The sequence below is a fragment of the Podarcis cretensis genome (assembly GCF_951804945.1).
Source record: "Podarcis cretensis genome assembly, chromosome: 11".
In the NCBI taxonomy this organism is placed as follows: domain Eukaryota; kingdom Metazoa; phylum Chordata; class Lepidosauria; order Squamata; family Lacertidae; genus Podarcis; species Podarcis cretensis.
The window spans coordinates 26052842-26072896 of record NC_137180.1 but is presented as its reverse complement, the minus strand read 5'-3'; the positions used below and the strand labels follow the sequence as shown (position 1 = coordinate 26072896).

The 20055-nt window shown below is 41.9% G+C and overlaps 1 long non-coding RNA gene across 3 annotated transcripts; it reads right to left on the bottom strand.

Moving 5' to 3' along the window:
* Positions 1-433: 433 nt before the first annotated feature.
* LOC307226862 lies at positions 434-19498 on the bottom strand. 3 transcript variants are annotated; one of them, XR_013843612.1, is made up of 4 exons: positions 18530-19498; positions 17992-18121; positions 5245-5327; positions 434-1640 (listed from the first exon to the last, which is right to left on the bottom strand). It is a non-coding gene; the product is annotated as an uncharacterized lncRNA (long non-coding RNA). The 3 variants fall into 3 exon arrangements; XR_013843613.1 differs by having other exon boundaries at positions 19351-19498; XR_013843611.1 differs by having other exon boundaries at positions 17992-19498.
* Positions 19499-20055: the final 557 nt, after the last annotated feature.

Sequence of the window (20055 nt, the reverse complement as noted above, 5' to 3'; positions counted from 1 at the left end):
GTCCAACACTGCCCTCATTATAAAACGATCATTCATTTCGCATGTTGGCAGGCTGTGCTTTAAGACTCCATGTCTAGGTTTCATGTGTAGGAGAATAAATGGGCCTCTCGTATCTTAAAGCACGGGAAAAGTTTGTTATTCAAGACCGAGGGGCATTTTGAAAAATAATGTCCAAGTATATAAATGAAGTTTATGCTGTATCTGTGGTGCAGTATTTGAATAACAGTTGCAATTACCCATAATGCTTCAAGCCATCATATGTGAGATGGCAACAATAGTTTAAGTCTACCTGTAGCTCTACCCAGATGTTAGCCAGAGAAAGCAGGAAGCAGGATTAGGGTCATACATTCACACCCCACCAAATTACCCTCAGCAGCTCCACTCTCAACCTTTGCATGTTGATGAAGAGCTGAAGGGTTACTCTTTGTGCTCTTAAAAATCCCCTCTGCGATCGGGAGCCTTGACTGCGCATGTTCAGTATGTTCAGTTGAGCAGGTGAATGTGTATGTGTTCAGACATTCGGCCTCAACATGCCAAGTCTAACAGTGGAGGTTGTGGGGATGGGTGGCATCTTACAGACAATTGGTCTTTCAAATTTCAGTGGTGCCCAGTGCGAGGCCAAAATTCAACGCCCCCTGCCTTTCACCTTCTGTTCTGCTAAATTCACTACATCATACCTGTGACGCCCTGCAGAATCCCCATGGCTCTGCACTTAATGTAGTGTAGTGGAACTAGTCACACACTGGCCTAAATCTGCTTCTGTCCCTGTCTGCACATTCTTTGCATGAGGAAAAAACACATGCACAGGACTTAACACATGCATCAAAGTGGGGTTCTCCTTGGGGTAGACACTATCCCTAGTGTATCACCAATCCATTACTTCTAGAGCTATCCAAACAAATACAATGATCAGTTTTGCATTTATTTCAATTAGGAGAAAACAGAGAAGGCTATATAGAGCCACAGAGTGGTAGTTCACTACATTTTACCCACTGGGAAAAACACACACACCATGATAGTGGGGTAGGAGAGCTGAAAATAATGCCAATATAGTTCACATCTGTCAACCAATGCTCCCCTTTGGTAGACAAGTCTAAAAAGACAAGTCTAAAAAGTCTAGGACACAAATTTTCACAGCCTTCTAGTTGCTATGGTGGCTCATGTACCAGAAGTAATGTATTTAGTGTTAACTCCGAAAGTGTATACTCGATTCTGACCAAACTAAGATTCCTAGAGCAAAATATACATCAGGAGGCTTATGGTGTATATATCCCAATGTTCTTATGTTGACTGAAATGGGAAGACAATAGTTTTAAAGTGCAACACACACACGCACACACACACACACACGTTTGTTCCCTTATCTACAGTGCATTGCTATATTGTCCTCATGAAAGTTACTGCTGCTCAAATTCAGGCACAGTTTACTACCGAGAGGCCATCTTTTCTTTCATCCTGTACATTGTCGCTTGTGTTCCTCTGCTTCAGGGTATTTGTCAGCTAGCAGCAGGTAGTGGTTGTAAATGCCTCCTCTGTTTGTTTGCTTATTGGGTTCCTTTCTGTGAAGGATCTGAAATTGCTGTGGTAAGAGACGGAAAGTTGGCTGAGATGGACCACTGGGAGATCAACACAAACTAAACCTGGAAATAAGAGACAAATATTTATTAATGACGGTGAGCAGAGATTGCAAGAGGCGTCCAGGGAAAGTTGTGGAATCTCAATATGCCACACTCTTCAAACAGTTCTCCAAAGGCTGGAATTTGTTTAAGCACAAGCCGACTTTAGCTTAATAATAACTAGAGGGGATGCAGAAGACTAGCGGTCCCATCCACAAGCCAATCAAGCAGAAGCATTTGGATATAAGCCAATTTAGTCCAATTGGAGTTAATGAGATTCAGTAGGCTTCGAACACAAGTGAAGGCTGGGTTGTAATTAAATGAGGCCAGGCTGGGTAAGAGCAACAATCCTTCCTGCTCTGAAAACCTCTGCCAATGTCCAGAAGAATGGCAGGGAAGATGCAAGAAGCAATGCACACTTAGTCTGGCATTATTTGGAGATGTAAGAGCCACGCCCAGGATCAGAATGATCACTTAATGAAGTGGTACGCTGAAATGTTACAAAGCGAGGGCTGAACAGTCAGATAATGGGTTGCATCATTGGTCAGATCCAGTTTATACTCTTCTTGTGATCTTAAGCACATACACACAACTTCAGATTCTTCCCTTGCAGAGATGTTGGTATGCAGTTCAGAAATGCATTTACAAAGAGAGAGCAGAAATGTTGACCAAGCATTCATTGCATTCACAGTACTACATTAACAAAATGTAATTATAATTATCCTCCCAGGCTTTCACTTAGCAGTACTTTCCCTCTAAATACTTAAGCGAATCTGAAATGTGCCTTTCAGCTAATTCTTCCTGCAGATACTGGTACTTCTGGTTCTGTACTCCCTGCTTTTATGGGGTAGAAGAGCTGTTCCCTACATTATGTTTTAGGTGTACACCTAAGGTGTTTTAAGTGTATGTCTAGCAATGAAAAATGTCAGTGTAGTGTAATGGTTAGAGGAGCTTTTGCCAGTTTGGTGCTCTCCAGATACAGTCGTACCCTTGATCCTGAACGCCCTGGTACTCGGACGTTTTGGCTACCAAATGCCACAAACCAGGAAGTGAGTATTCCAGTTTGTGAACGATCTTTGGAACTCGAATGTCCCACGGGGCTTCTGTGGCTTCTGATTGTGAAGCCGCACTATGGTTTTCGAACATTTTGGAAGTCGAACGGGCTTCTGGAACAGATTCCATTCCACTTCTGAGGTACGACTGTATTTTGGACTAATGGGAGTTGTTGTCCAAACAGAAAAACTGAGAAGGAGTGCTGGGCTCACCTCAATTTACTTCCCAGGGGATGCACCCAAGCAAGGCCCATTGGCTGTTTGGCCCACCCCTTGGGGAGTTGCTGGACCCAGGCCTGCCTGCCAAAGGCCAATCTGCAGGCAGGCCTGCAGTCCTCCCTGGCTGGCTGCCAGATCACTGACCAGGGCTGTGGCCAGGCCTCAATGCCTTCTGACCATTTAAGATAAGCAGATTTGTCATCCAAAACATCTGAGGGGGCCTAAATACATGACTCAGACATGTGCAACATATACATATATAGCCTTATTATGAAATTCGGATTTACTATAGCACACTGTCCAGCCATTCTTTCCTGGCAAACATGCATTTACTGCTGTGAAATTTGCAATTTTGCCTGTAGTTCTTAGGTATTTTAATTTATTTATTAAACAAAGCAATCAAATGATCCAAGCAGTTTCCATAAACAGTATAAAAGATTCATTTAAAATAGTGGTAGAAAAGAGTTTAGAAACAATATATGCATTTATTTCTTGTGCTTGCTTTAAACTTAGCACAAAACTTCTAGAAAGTGATTTACCATCTGCTGAAGCCTTAAGGTAAGGCTGCATGCCAGGCAATAATTCACTAAGGAATATTCTCTATTTTCCTTAAGAATGATCTTAAATGTGGTTTCATTTCATTCCTCCAAATTATGGTAAATTTCCTTGTGACTGGCTCTAGTCAATAGAGCAGAGTGAAGGATATGTTTTGAAAGATCTCCCATCTCACTTCTCAGCATTTACTTTTTTCTTCATTTAAAAAGCTGGAAATGCACAGCTCTGCACTGTGCAGTATTTGTGATCTATTGGTCAACCCCTGCTTGATTAATGCACAATTTTAGTATTTTCCTCCCAACCTGCAAGCTGCTTTCCTTCAATGATTAAAAAATGAGCACTTGGCACCCTTAAGCACACACGCTGATGTTCCAGGCTCAAATTTATCTTGTAGCTTTGAAAAATAGCCCTATAAACACCAGCACATCTGAAAGCTTTACTATGTATTCCAATGAGCACTGATCAAAAGAGCTGATCTGAGTGCTGCGGTCAGACTTGCAGAAAGGTTAAAGTTCACTCTCCAGGAAGCATATGAATTATAAGATGTGCCTGGGAGATGGGGGGGGGGGGAGAGAGAAAATGTGTTGCAGTGACAAGAAAGACTGATTGACTAGTCATATGCAAAGAATCATGGAAGTGGGAAGAAAATTTGAGATCTACCCCTGTTCAGTTCAGGAATCAAGATCCTTGACGGATAGCTTTATGCCTCTACTTGAACATCTGCAACTATGAAGAGTCCCATCACCTTTTGAGATATTCTGTTTCACTCCCACACAGCCATTGCCATTAGAAAGGGTATCCTAATGTTTAGTCAAAATCTACTTCCACGTATTAGTTCTAGTCCTTTCCCCTGGAGCTACGCAGAACAAGCATGTGCCATCTTCTGTATGGCAGTTCTTTGTGTGTTTGAAGGCAGCTATCATGTCTCCACTCTTCTCTTAAGGAAGTTAAACATCACCAGCTCTTTCTCATGGACAGAGCTTTCTTTCAACTGGAACTCAGTTCAGGCACCTCTCAAATGGGAGCCATTGCCATTGCAAGAGAACAAGGGAGGTATCAATGGTGATTTCTGGCTTCTCTGTTTCTAGAAAAATAGCACTGTTCACAGGAGTTGGTTTCAAGATCCCTCACTATCCTGCTCTGCAGCCTCCCTCTTCTGGACCCATACTAGTTTTTGTCAAAGTCATTCTTAAAATGTGTTGCCCACAACCAGACAGAATACTCCAAATGCAGTATAACCAGCACAGAATAGAATGGTACTATTGCTTCTCAGGATATGTTTGTTTTGATTTGTTAATGCAGCCTAAGATGGCATTCACTTTTTTATCATCCACATCAACAGCTGTTATACAGAAGCAAGTCCCATTGAATTCAATGGGCTTTATTCCCAAGTACAGTACCTGTCCATAGGTTTCTATTCAAAATCCAGAAAGACCCTGCATTAGATATTTTTTGTTCTGCTGCTTCTGAAATCTGATGGGAATTTTTTGGGATGACATTATAAAATGTGCCCTTGTTACAAATCATTTTTTACAAAAATAATAATAGTGTATTGTGATTGTGGTGACCTTCATTGCTTATTCTTTTTGCTCCAAACCATTGTCATTGCTCTTAATCAAACCTTAGTGCCAGATGCACCAGCAGGTGATGATGCTCTTGTGCTATAGAGGGATGGGGGGGGCAGTCATTATTGGCCAATGGACAGCGACAATATAATCCAGTAACATCTGACTTTGTGATCAAAGATGGTCACATTGCTGGTAGGGAGGTGCAGGAAAGGTTCAGGTTAGATAATGTAATACCTTTGAAAGTGAAGGGCTTTTCTGGTGGCCAGATGGAACAGTCTTGAGGTCCACCTGCCACATCTGCCTGGAGTTGTGGGGCCCTGAAGTTTAAAGAAATTGTGACTGTAGTTCATTCCATCACCAGTATCTAGCCTCCTGGGTCTGGACACAGAAAAGCCCACACCATGGTTTCCAGGTGCCGGTCGGTCGCTGCTGTTGTTACATTAATATATGTGGCCCAGTTAACCCAGCCTCCTTATTTCCCTGTGCAGTTGCAAAGCTAAACCCACTGTACAAAAATGCAGATAAGAAGACTGTTACGATTTTAGGCTTGTTTTCCACTCTTCTGCAAGAACTCACAACAGGTAACAAATCAATGTAGGCAGGCAAGAAATGAAAGACTATATGTCAGATTTGATTTCTTGCAACTTCCTGATAAGAGGAGGCTTTTAAACTGTACATTAATACAAAATTATTAATATCCTTTTGTGAGGTGTTAGATAAAATAAAATAAAGCACAACCCATGCTGCTGAATCCACAGTTCCCACCAAGTCCGGTCTTTTAGCTAGATTATTTTTTGACAGTATAATTAGTCACAGTTTTCCTTAAATCAGACAGAAGAATAATTGTATACATTGTGTGTGTGTGTGTGTGTGTGTGTGTGTGTGTGTGTTTCTGTGTGTGCATTTGAGTAAGTTGCTAGACAACTTTCCCCTGCAATTATTTTCTCTCCTAATAAATAATATTTGAACTACTGTGTTCATATTCTTAAGTGAGCATCTTTCAATCAGACCTGCAGCTAATCTGGCTTTCCGAAAATAACAGGCAAATTGCCCTGGAACATTATATAAGTCTCAGGTGGTGGAAGCTATTTGAATATCCTGCAGCTATTTATTGGATCTAAATGGAAAAAACGGTGACATATTAAAATTAAATCTAGATAGCTGTTCCCATAGCTGCAAATGAAGGGCAGAAAAATTGGGTCCTGATGGTTCCAAGATTTCACTTTCTACTATTCTATACATGCATTTAGGACTGAACTGGGGCAATTTTGTGCTGGGGTGCTCTAAGGGAAAATGGATTTACCGAACCTTCTCTGAAACATTATTATACAATGAGTTATAATGAATAAGCCTCAGTGTATTCATTTTGCTACCATGTAGGTGTGGTGCAACTGTCAAATATTGGTCCTGGTTTTTTAAAGAATAGAAACACTGAAAGTAGACCCGTTCCAGGCAACTGGAAAACAGGGGGTTTTTTTTGTTACTTAGTTTTCAGTTAGTCCTTAAAATCTGTTGCCAGTAACACAATAATTCTGTTCTCATGCAATGGATGGGTTTGGGGTTGGTGTGTTGCAGTGGGGCTGAGGGATAGCCATACCCACAAATCAAGGTCCATCACTGAAGAGGGTTCATAACATGCTAAGGCATTGATGACATGTTAAGGGGGTCAGTCTTGCTCATAGACTAATGGGCAAGTGCTCAATCCTATGCCATCTTACCTGAGAGTAAGCCTTATTGAAATGAATGGGACTTATATTTGAGTTGACAACTGTGAGAACAGGATACTGGACTATACAGAGCATTGGCAATTAGACATGTATAGGATTATTCTGCAAATATTTTAAAGAAAATAAAATGAGTCATGAAATGCAGCATGCAGAGGAGACGGAGTTATGAAATTCATCTCTTCTGGTCCATGACAGCCAAGAACCTGTGTAACCATGTTACCTACAGTATTCATAATTTCAGTGGATGCACTAGCAAAACATTGTGGTTTAATGCCAGGGAAAATATGATATTTATGGATTTTTTTTTTAAAAAATGTACTACAGGATCTACGGAAGAAAATTGACTCTCAATATGTAGACAATTGCAGTTTGTCCTGCATATCCCACTTACTGTCCTATTATAGTAGACATGCCCGAGGCAATGTGATTACCTCCCCTTTCATGGTGGCTTCTACAATTTTCAGGATCCAGGAACATTCTGAAGTTTTATTTATATAGCATGCAAATGTCACGCCTCCCAAATCAGTGGGATTTGGCCATATACTGTAAGCTGTATTAATTCCTGGAGTTATGTGAGAACAGTCACAAAGATGGAAGCAGCTGCAGTCTTCTTCGGGCACTTGATATGGGCATACCTTCTGATCAGATTCTGATTGTGTGTTTCAGTATCTTGACAGGGATAGCCAACATGGTAACCTCCAGATGTGGCTCAACTCCAAGCCCATAAGCCCTAGACAACATGGCCAACAATTTGGGATAATGGAAGTTGTAGTCCAATAACATGTGGAGAGCACTACCTTGGCTGTCCCTGATCTAGGCCTTCCAGATGTTGCTGGACCAGATGTTGCTGGACACCCATCAACTGGTCATTGGCTATGCTGCCTGGAGCTGATAACATTTGGAGCCCAACAACAACAGGAGGGCTACAGGTTACCGACTTCTAGTTTAAGGGGCACATAGCTCATTCATTCATTCTCAAGAACTTGTACATATGGCTTGCATAATTCCAGGTAAAAATATTACATAAGAACATAAGAAAAGCCTAAGGTTTGTCTAGTCCAGCATCTTCTTCTTACAATGGTTAACTAGATACCTGTGGGAAGCCTGAGCATGGCATTCTCTGTCTGACAGTGAAGGTAGTAGAACTTATGTAAATGGGTTGGGTGCCTCTTCTCATGCTACAAGAATCAGGCTACCAGAAAAACCCCTCCATCTGTTGTCCGACACTGTAAGCAGAACTAGGCACAGTGCTTGCAGTAAATAAATTTATTGCTCAGTAATCAAGAAGTCATCACCCACCACATCCATCAGATAAGTCAGTTGCAGAAGCTAAAGTTCCGTCCGCTCTCCCCCTTATTTGTACTTCCCTCCTTGCATTTCTTCCCTGCTGTGACTCAGCTTTTCTCAATTGTTCTAGTCTTTTCCTGACCCTTCTTTCTTGTGCTGAGAGTAGGGGAGGGGAAGGAGCTGAATCCAGACTGTATTGCAGAGCAGAAGACACAGTCCCTGCTCCTTCTCTATCAGCGTCTGTGGCTACCTCAAGCATCTCCACCTGACCCTCACTCTACTGATGATTCCTCCCTGTCTCACCAGTCTGAATCTGGTTCAAAGTCCCCATCCCTCTCAGGTGCCTCCTGGACTACTTGCTGCTGTTTCTCATCCAGCCAATCCCTGACATCTGATGTATAAGTGACTTAAGCTTCTACTGTTTTGTGTTTCCAGTATAACATAAGAATAAAGAAAGTTGTGATCTGCTCCCCATGGGGTGCATAAGTTCCAAATATGTGTGGAGGTCAAAATCTTGTTGGACAGGGAACACAAGTTATTGCTTTGCAAGTTATTACTGTATAGGCAAAATAATGCTGATCTATACACCATACTGCAATGCCCAAAGCTACTTTAAGGTACATCAAACTTTTAATGCATGTTTATACCACTTTGTCATCAATTGCATATATTCAAGCCGATCACACACAATATTAGAAAGAAATCATATTATTTTTGTTATCCATTAAGGGATCCAACAAGGAGGTTTGATTTTGGGGAATTATTAGTAATGTTACAAACTTCTGTGCCTCCCTTGGAATTCTCCTGTGTGTCTGTATCATCACTTAGAACAATATTTCATCTGTTTGTTCAGTTATTCTCAATTTTATAATGGATTGAATCTATATTGGTCTGAGCCTGTTTACGCTCGGCAATTTTGTGTGTTTTAAGATTAGCATTTCTTATGATTTCCAGGACATATTGATTTTCTTTGGATGGGATACAGAGGTGCACAACTGATTTCCAATGATTCAAAATGTCGCAAAATCTCTAGCCTTCTAATGCAGGCTAAAAGGGACCGAGTTTTTAGTGCCTTGTCTGGAGGATGGCATTTCTTGAAGGTCAACCAAAGCAGCTGCCTGGCAGACAGAAAAATATTATTTGTCAAACTGAGATGACAGAAGTAATGCTTGGTCTCAAAGCTTATCAGGGCTATGTGGTGGTGTTCATGAAATGTGTACAGTGGACATATCTTTGGAGTGACACCGCAACAGAAACATTAAAAGTTTTTTCTTACTAACTGATAAGGGCCCCTTGGGAGCATGTCTACAATTAATGACTACGGTGCAGAACTTATTGGATATATGGTTTGGTTGTCAAGTGATAAAAAAAAGCTTGTTCAGTTGATACAAGATTGATCTTTGCTGCATTCATTCCTGAATTCTAAGAGTATGTGCTTCTCCTTACATTATAATCTCCAATGCTGCCTTTAAAAAAAACAAAAAACACTATTGACTGCACTGAATAGAAATACGGTGGTGGAAAAATAGTTGGGACAGTTTAGGACAAAAGGCAGAATGGATCACATAGTGTTATTCAGTTGGCAGGTTCCTAAATCTTCTTAAATTCAGAAAAGGTTTATCATCTCCTCTGAGGGGTACGTCAGTCTGGACAAGATGCACCACTTGGATGTTGCACTGATTATTGCCCCCAATCCAAGAGAGCAAATACTAGAAGGAAAGGTTATGTAGAACTCAGCCTATGTGATTTGCACAACAGACTGAGACAGAGTGGCATGAAGCAGCCATTTTCATGTGTTAATTACATATAGGGCTATCATGTGAAGAAACAGGACCAGGACCATGCCTTCACCCCCAACACCCCCATCCTAATTCTTTCCCAGGTCCTTTTCCTCTTATTATTACACTACTAGTAGTCTTGTTGCTCGGGAGTTCTAAGAAACCCCCAAATCAGTGCAGCTTTGAAATCACAGTTTAAAATCAGACTAATTTTGAAAGGTTCAGTATCTTCACCATCTTGATTCAAAATGGCACCTCATTGTATCCAAACAGACAAAAATCTGTTGCTTAATATCTTAAGAGACGTCCAAATCCACAACAACTTTCTAAAATATATAATAAAAAAGACAAGTGAGAGAAAGAAAGTAAAAGAAGGAGAACAGAAAAAGAACAAGATACACATAAAAGAGAAGGGAGATTTAGGAAAATGAGTTATTCCTTGGAGCCCATGGCAGCTACTTTTAAATTCAACAAAAATGCAGGGCAACTGGTCCTAAGTGTATCATGATCAATACAGCTTTGGGAGTAAGATAATTGCCTAAAACAGGTTAATTATCTACAGCTTTAGCAGAAGCCTTATTGGACAAGTAGCCTTTTGGAAAACCTGACTGCTTCAAAAGTAGTAACAATGAATCCAGTATAACTGGATTTAAAAGCTACCAAGTGCGGCTCATGCAAGACATTATTTGAAGACTTTATTGCCAGATGTCTTTGCTTCCGATTCCGTAAGCTCAAATGGCAGCATTTGTTGCTATCAGTCTTTTGACTGGGAGTTTCAGGTGCATGAAGGAACAAGAGCAATTGAGCATTGTGGGATTTGAGTGACAGCCTGGGGCTTTCAAAGCAGACTCTTGCTTACAAAGTTGAGAGAATTTCCAATTGTCAAATTGGCATGTGCCAGATGAAGGGCTTAGTCGGGGCACCAGCTGTTCTACAGGCACACCTGCTGCGAAATAAACAATTAATACAAGAGTGAAGTGCACGAATATGCAGGCAGAAGACTTTAATCCCCCCCAATCCCATATTGTGCCGTTCTACAGCATCTTTCTGGGGTGACAGGTGCCATAAGTCAGCTTATTGATTAATAACAACATATTGTCGAAACAGAATGGGCGGGCTTGTCAATGAGAAGCAAGAGGAAGGGGGCACAAAAGGGGGAGGCAAAATCCATGAAGAGTAAAAGGGCTTCAATAGGTTCTTTTGCTGTTAAAAAATGGAGGGGCAGATACAATATTCATCCAGTTTTGTTTTGTTTTGTTTTGCAAGGGAAGCAATTTTTAAAGAATTGAGAATAAAACATTTCAGACCACTGCTTACAAAGATATTGGCTATAACCATGTGAAACAGGATGTATTGAATAATATAGTGCCCTGTTCTAAGTATGCATCTATTTATGAATGCCTGCCTGCCTGCCTCTCTCTCTCTCTGTATATATATATATATATATATATATATATATATATGCAGCAATTTGTAAGAAACAGCCTGCAGCCTAATCATCTTACAATGCTTGCAAGCAGCACTCCCTATTCACATACTGTAAATTGTGGAAGAGGCACACAGATAACACATTTACCTTTCTTTTTCTTTTGCTGAAAAGGTTCCCAAAGAAATTTACAAAGATGAAGTTTAAGACCGTCTCTGCCCTCAGGATTACGATTTAAAAGACATGACATGCCAGGAAAAAGAGACAGGAAGAGGAAGCATATATTAAGAGAAATGTGTGAGAGAATGCATGCAAATTTCCATGGGGAATGTTAAAAGAAAAACTGGCAAATTGATGAAGAAATCGAATCTTAAGTTTGGAAAAAAGAGAAACAAAGACTAACGGGTTTGCCCATCACTAGTCAGGGACCGTCCAAAGTTGGGGGGAGGGGGACTAGTATCCCTTGTACATGTAATAATTTTTTAAACCACAATTCATGAGGTGAGGGAGACATGGGGCAGACACAGGAGTTGGCAACAAATTTGCACCGCTTCTCTTGGGGGAAGACCTGAGGGCTGACAGTTACCACATCTTCCTATTGTGGAGCCATGCCTGCTGTGGATTTACTACATTTCCACCACTAAAAGAGGCAGCCTCCAAATTTCATCCAGCCACCACACATCCCAAAATTGTCATGCTCATTAAATCAATACCAATGATAATAGAGATACTGCATTTGACAGTGTGTAGCCAGCTTGAAGGGTTTTAGCAGTCTCTGTGCTCTGTATTTGTGCAAATGGCAGGTACAGTAAATATTATTGACATGTCTGGTTTGTTGAAGGGTTTTAAGTAAAAGGTCTTCTTCCGTCAGTTCCCCTTTTTATTGTCTAAGAATTAAATTGTTTGACTGGATGACTGTCTAGCTAGCTTGACTTTGGCACAAGAGTGCTATAACTAGTAATTTCCCTCTGTAGGTCATTCAGTGTGCGTCTTTCCTACGCGAGAGCTAATAAGAGGTGTCACTCCTCAAATCCTTGCCTCTCCCTGCATTTGTGTCAGCAGCTAAGGAGCTGTGACATTCAGCTCCCTTATGGCCGTGGTGTGCCCGCTAATTATGAAGCTCAAATCAAAGCACTAACAGGCTCAAAGGGGGACAGTTATCTGTTGATCGGTGCCATTTTTTCTTCAGACGATCAGCTCATGGATGCCTGATGTAAAACCCTTAGCATCTCCAAGAGAAACAAACCCAAGCAAACTAGGATAGATTTTCCTTACAGTCGTGAACTTTAGAGACAGTCTTAAATGGAAGAAAGTCATTCAACACAAGAATGCATGTGTTTTCATTTAAAGTAGACTTTGAACAGTACAAATGAATGTTTTCAGTGAAGGATGGCAACTTTCAAGCCTTACCTTCGTTATGAACTCATTTCACAATAATTTCATTTAGAATGCATTAGGGTTAAATGAGCAGCACCCAGCGGTCTTTCATTACACTATATCATGGGTCGGCAAACTAAGGTCCGTGGGCTGGATCAAGCCCAATTGCCTTCTAAATCCGGCCTGTGGATGGTCCGAGAATCGCCGCATGGATCGCCAGCGTGTGGATCGCCAGCGCGTACATTTTTTCATTCTCCCTCCCTCTTCCTCACACAGCGGTGGCGCTAGCGCCTCCTTCCTCCCTCCTCCTGGCTTCTCCCTGCCCTGCCTAGAGGAGGAAGGCGACAGGGCTTTGTTGGTGCTGGCCCCTCTCTGGAGCCCTTTCAAGCGCCGCTCATTGTCCCTCTGCCACTGCTGCTAGCCCCTGCCACTCGCAAGACACAGAAGCCAAGGTTGGCTGAGCGCCCCTCTCGAGTGGCCGCCATTTAAAGCAGCCCCTCTCCAGAGCCCTTTTGCACGCCGCTCATCATCCCTCATTCATTTTTTTCCCAAAATACAGTCCAGCCCCCCACAAAGTCTGAGGGACAGTGGACCGGCCCCCTGCTGAAAAAGTTTGAGGACCCCTGCACTATATGCTGACAGAATCCACTGCTTTCCAGAAAGGAGAACTAATACAGGATTATTATTGAAAGCACATTGAACTATTCTGAATTACATACACACTGGGGAGGGCATGGAAAGAAGACAGGAAGAGACAGTTGTAATATAGCTAAGCTGGCTCAAAGTTAGAGATAAAAATGAATCACTATTTCGGGGTGGGGGACATACGTATTTATTAATTTTCTTTCAGAACCTTCCATTCCTACCTTGCCCCTGTCACACAACCCCAAGCCCCTATCCTTTCCTTGAGGAAAGCACCACAAAACTCCAAGGAAGCATTCAGATTAGATTACTTTGTCACAATAAAAGCATAATGACTTGAAAACTTACTTCCTGAGGTAGACTTATGATCACAGGGCTTTCCTGTGGTCCAAGTATGGTTTTCTCTGCTTTCCCAAAAGTTTTTTGCGGAGTTGGAGCAGCTTCTTGAATAGCATAAAATGTTACACAAATATTGTAGTGGGAAGGGCAACTCTGCAAAAACTAGTCCTCTCTCCTTGCAAGCAGAAGGGCCTTGTTCTCAGGCAAGGGTATACTGGGCACCTTATTGGATTCAAGCCGGTTTGCTTAGAGCATGCTGTGATCTATAGTATATCATGCTCTATTTGGGAGCCATGCTAGAGCTCTGATAATGGGCTATCCCTCCCACTCATAACACTGGTTCTTGGGACACCGCAACCCACTAAGAGATTTACGGTGACCAGTACCTCTTAGTAATTGGACATAGGCATTTTCTGACTAATGCCAAACCAACAGGAACCATATTCCCCCCCTCCATGCCCAACTACCAGTATATCACACAATCACACATTAAATATAGGTCACCTGGGGGCCAAGTATTATGGCTAATTTTCTTTGAAAAATGTGTTTACACAAATTCTAGTGTTTAAGCATAAAATCCCCCCCGGAAAAATTATACCTCCACCACACATTGTCTTTGTTCTACAATTGATTTTCTGACGTTGGGCAGCGGCAAGCCAACAGCAGTAAAACATCTCGAAATTAAGTGTGGGATAATTTGTTAATGTGCCAAACTTCCAACTTGCTGCACGGAATGGGCAAATAGCAAAGCAGTCTAAGGAGTTACAAGCAAAAATAATGCCAGGTGCTGTGCCTGAAAATGTCTAATCTCATACTTTGCAGCAGTAGTGGCATATGTGGTGGTGGGGAACCATGGAACGCTCCTCAGTATACTGCTGCTGGGTGGCTTGGGGTGGCTTGGGGTGGGGCTGAGGTCAGGGCCATGTGGGTCACCGGAGGGACCAGTCATTGCTGCCTTGCCTCAGTGCTACCAGGTAAGCCATAACAACACTGTTGTCAGGAGGGCAACTCTACTGTACCACAGAAATCACTACTGTTTTATAGACTGAATTCTGCAGGGCTGGCCCACCCGTGTGGCAAGGTGAGGTGAGTGCCTCAGGCAGTGGATCGAAAGGGGCAGCAGATCTGTTGTTGTTGTTTAGTCATTTAGTTGTGTCCGACTCTTTGTGACCCCATGGACCAGAGCACGCCAGGCACTTCTGTCTTCCACTGCCTCCCGCAGTTTGGTCAAACTCATGCTGGTAGCTTCGAGAACACTATCTAACCATCTCGTCCTCTGTTGTTCCCTTCTCCTTGTGCCCTCCATCTTTCCCAACATTAGGGTCTTTTCCAGGGAGTCTTCTCTTCTCATGAGGTGGCCAAAGTATGGAGCCTCAGCTTCAGCTTCAGAGAAGCTATGAACTATGCCAAGCAGGGCAGCAGATCTAGCCTCCAAGAAATGCATCACCCGCTACTCCTGAAATTGCAACGGCAGTAGATATGGCGTGCTCCTCAGAGGTAGGATCTGCCATCTCTATGGCAGCTCCTCTAAAGCAGCCTTTACAGTGGCCTCTTGGTAAATAGGAGGTGCTGCTGGTCTCCTCCCACCCTTGTTCCTAATGTAGATTTTTATCCCCTCCTTGTTCCTGATGTAGAACTTCATTAAGCCCTTCTTCCTTGGCAGGGGGCACCATTTTGTGGTTCGCCTCAGGTGCCAAAAACAAATTGGGCCAACTCTGAATTCTGGACATCAGTCCGATGGTATGACAGCAGAAAGCACCAACAAACATCTTCCCCAGCTCCTATTCACTTCTCTAATTTGAATCTATTAAACTTTATGGTGTATGGGAGGTATTTAACAAAGTTCTTTCACTAGCATTTGGATTTCCACTTGTGCCATGAAACTTATCTGCCATGTCCTCTCCCTGCACACACCTGTGTCCTCCCTGAATCTGCTCTGGAAGGCACATTTAAGGGTCACAAAGGATGGGGCATGTGGGGGGAGGAGAGGAGAAGTTCCATTGTGAAGCCAAAAGTCCTTGCCATAGTGGAAGCATTTGATTTGAGAGTGCCTTGTAAGTGGGATTCAACTAAGTTTTACTCATAGTCGACCTATTGAAATCAATGAACCTAACTTAGTTATTTTCATTAATTTCAATGGGTTTTATTTGAGTAAAACCTTGGTGGGATACCATGCTATGTCGCCGTCATCCCCCCAGTTCCTGGACATAGCTCTCATGTGAAGAGGACATGTCAGAAAACATGTTTAAGCCTTCTTCCTGATAAGGTAGCTTATCAATTGTCTGTTCTTATGGGTCTGTGCCCCCAGTCCCAGGAGATCACAAACTGGCACATCAGATAGAAACTGCATAATATGTTTCACACTCTAAAATACCTAATTGCACCCTGAACTGGTTGAGTTTCTTTGGTCCCAAGATTGTTTCCATAATCTAATATCTCTAACAGTTTAACATTCAACCCCACAGCTCCAGGAAAAGAGAGTGATCATATCTCAAAGATGCTGGTTGTCCATGGTAATTTTTGTCAGTTTCTGGAGATGGGCCAAACATAATTATTCCCTGTGTTTGGAGAATGGTGCTTACTGTCCCATCAGTCAGGAGTGTGGTTTTGACCCCACTTCTTGTGATGATGCTAGCAACAAGAGAGAAACTATCCTTGGCAGTGCTCAGATGTAATTTCAATCTCCAGAATACCCTGGAATGATTCTAACATCTAACACATGTAGTGCCATTTTAGGGTCATCTGGGTGGGTGGCAGCTACTAACTGCCTCAAGGAGTTCCTCCTTTGCTCCTACCATTACCCCTGCCATTGAAGTTAGTGGCAAAACAACTCATCTCAACAAGAATATGAAGTTAAATGAGAAGCATTTGCCACTACCAAGTGTGAACCCACAACATACCCTGATTATGTTTGACCCACCTATGAAATTGTTCCCTTTTCGAGAATCCAAATTCACTTTCTTCCACCAAAAATGTCCACCTCAACCCTAATATGCTCATAACCTCATGCATCATGTGACAAGTTGCATGAGTTAAAGAAACATCATTAAGGAAAATGAGGAGTCTTGTGCCATGTGGTTTCATGGACCACAGTACGTTTCATTTAAAACTCCACGCCTATGTCATATAAAATCTGTTCATCTCAAGGTGTCAAAAGACTGTTACTTTTGCTATAGCAGGCTAACCCTTCTGGAAATGATAGAGGAAACACCACAGAGAAGATGTTTCACTCTGCAACTATCCCTAGCTAAGTGAAGGAAGGTGGGTCAGTTTTTTAAAAAAATGTTTCCAGTTTTGAAACCATTCCCTAGAAATGAGATTGGCTCCCCAAAATACAGGGACTGGTTATAATTTTGTTAGAGCAACAATGTAAGACTGATGATCTATTCATTTTAGTAAGACTTTGGCCAAATAAACTGCATTAGACAAACAGCCACCAGTTGCTGCCAATGCAGGCTTTGTTCTCCTTTGGCAGGTTAGTTATTTACTGGCTGATTGCTCTTTTCATATGTGAATGACAGTCTTTTTGAATTAATGGCTTACATGATATCTGCCTTTGTTTCATATGAATACGTTTATCCTTACAAAGTGGCATTATATGCCAAAAAAGCACTGATAGTGATCTGATGTTGCATGTCTGCCGTTGTACAAGATCTATGGCAGTGATAGCTAATATGTTGCTTGACTCTAATGCCCACCATCCCTGACTATTGGCTGATGCTGGTGGGGTCTGATAGGAATTAGAGTGCGACAACCTCTGCAGGTACCATGTTGTGCTATCGCTTTGTAAACTGTTTAGTGTTTTTGTTTTTGCCAAAAACGTTAAGCAATATATCAATTCTCTAGACTAGGGGTTGTCAATGTGGTCCCTACTGCCCACTAGTGGGCATTTCAAGATTCTAGGTGGGCAGTGGGGGGGGGGGTTCTACAGCACAAGCTGAATCCTCCTTCCATCGAGCACTGGTGGGTGGTAAGGAAATGTTACCATCAAGAAAGATGCATTAGTGGGCGGTAGGTATAAAAAGGTTGACTATCCCTGCTCTGGACAAATAAATGAAACTGCTCTTCTGGATCCTTCACTGATATCAAGGAGACACAGGGTGTTATGGACCTCTCTACCTATAGCCTGTCATCCCCATGATAGTTTGAACAATACAGTGGTACCTGGGGTTACATAAGCTTCAGGTTACATACGCTTCAGGTTACAGACTCCGCTAACCCAGGTTAAGAATTTTGCTTCAGGATGAGAACAGAAATCGTGCTTCGGCAGCGAGGCGGCAGCAGGAGGCCCCATTAGCTGAAGGGGTGCTTCAGGTTAAGAACAGTTTCAGGTTACGAATGGACCTCCAGAACGAATTAAGTACTTAATCTGAGGTACCACTGTAAATTATTACTATTTCTCTACCTATATAACATGAGGATTTGTTGGCTGTTCTTACTTCTTGTAGGGGGAACTGTAGTGATTATTGTTGCACTAAAGAAACCAGTGAAGCTCATTGGGTGACTTTAGGTCATTCACTGTTTCTCAGTCTAACCTAAAATAGAATGAAAGGAATGAGAGAGAAACTTATACACTGTCCTAAAACCTGGAAAGAAAGATGGGATAGAAATGAAGTAAACAAATCAATTCAGGTGAACTGGGTAACTGCAGAATTGGAGGTGCAATGTGAGAACCAGTCTGGACAATATGGAAACCAAAGGTCCATATTCTACTGTAGTTCTTCCTTTTCTGAAGAACAATATTTGGATTTCAAAGCCTGTTCAGCAAATGGCTGCGGAAAGATTCTTGTAGTTTCTACAATATAGCTGAAGTTGGAAAATTCCACTCCATTTTCTGATCTGTTTTCTTTCTACTCCTATGATCAACATTTCCCCCACTCATTATAAAGTGTAGCAAATGCAACAGACATCAGCTATGCCTTATAGTATATGTATTTGATTACCTGCTGTGCAATGAAAAAAAGATGAGATGGGTTTCACACTATACTAGAGATGATTGGTATGTTTATTTTCTTCCTCATCACTCATTTGGCTCTGGAGATACAGTGCATAAGCAGCTAAAATCCAGCTTTGAATATGCCTCTGGAGCTAGCTCATAGGAGGTACCATGACGTAATGTACACAATGTCCATGTGAGAGGGCAAAGTAGCTATGGGTGTGCTGTGACACTGACTGTTGTGTTGGTAAGCTCAGCCCTGAAGACAGAATAGAAAGGGGAAATGCTCTACCATCCCACTGGTGCTACAATGTCCATCCTGAACTGGAATCAGACTGATCTATTTTATTCCCAATGGCTATGAATAAAAGTTGCTATAGGGCAAGCAGGGAGGGAGAGCTGTTGCCTTTATGCCCTCTTTAAGGTCTCAGGGTATGGACTATGGACACATAGCACAGTCATCTTGCTGAGGATGAGCAGATCTGGCTCTGATCTAGATGGGAGGCCACTAAAATCTCCATTTACGTAACCTGGAGTTCCATTATGGAAGAAAGGTGAATGGGCTCCCCAAAAGCATTGGTTTGGTGGGGGAAAAGGACTCTGGACAATGTGAACATATAGTTTGATCCAACAAAGCTCTAATCTTCTTACACTCTCAAGTGTAAGAATCTGCTGGCTCAGATTTAAAGATCTAAGGCAAATCCCACAGTTGTTGGGGGTGGGATTCCCTGCTATTCTCTCCATCCGTTGTCTCCTTTGGTGAACATCAAATCCCACAGCTTTTCAGTATCACCAACATGCAAATGATACCCAGCTGTAGCTCCCTACCCAAGGCATCTTTTCTTCTATCCCATCTTATATCTCTACTTGTGTGTCAGCTAGATCTACTACAATGTTTCACTACCACTTAAAAGTGGACATATAGATGACTGAAGCACTTATCTTTCTTCTCAAGTTTCCATATTCCTGATCATCCTCCCCATCCATTCCATTATCACCTTGGTAACTAAGAATGCAACACTGGCTTTATCCTTGGTTACCTTTGCTTCTTACATTTATTTATTTTTTAAAAAAAATAATTTTTATTAACCGACCAATCAAATCAAATCAAATCACATCACATAAATTCCGAATTACAAAGTCGAATTTTAAATTTTTGTTGAGGGGACCCATATTTCAAGTTTCGAAGGGGGATTCCGATCATCTTCTTGCTGCTGCGTTCATATCCAAATCAGTCCAAATAAAGTTCATAATTCTATCCAGTCTTATCTTGCTGTTTCCACATCTCATCTTATTCGTACATTTTTTCTTTTTCTTTATGATCTCTTCTGATAATCTCCTTAAGCAGATAAACACCAATTATATCCTGTGTGGATTTTTCCGTTCGACCAATCCTCATATCGTGATGGTTTCCATATATCATCACTTTCATAAATAACATCACTCTTTCCATCATTAATCTCAGGATCTGTCGTTTTGAGTCCCACTGAGGAGTCTCACCCACAGTATAAAAACAGCTCTTTTCCTCCTCCC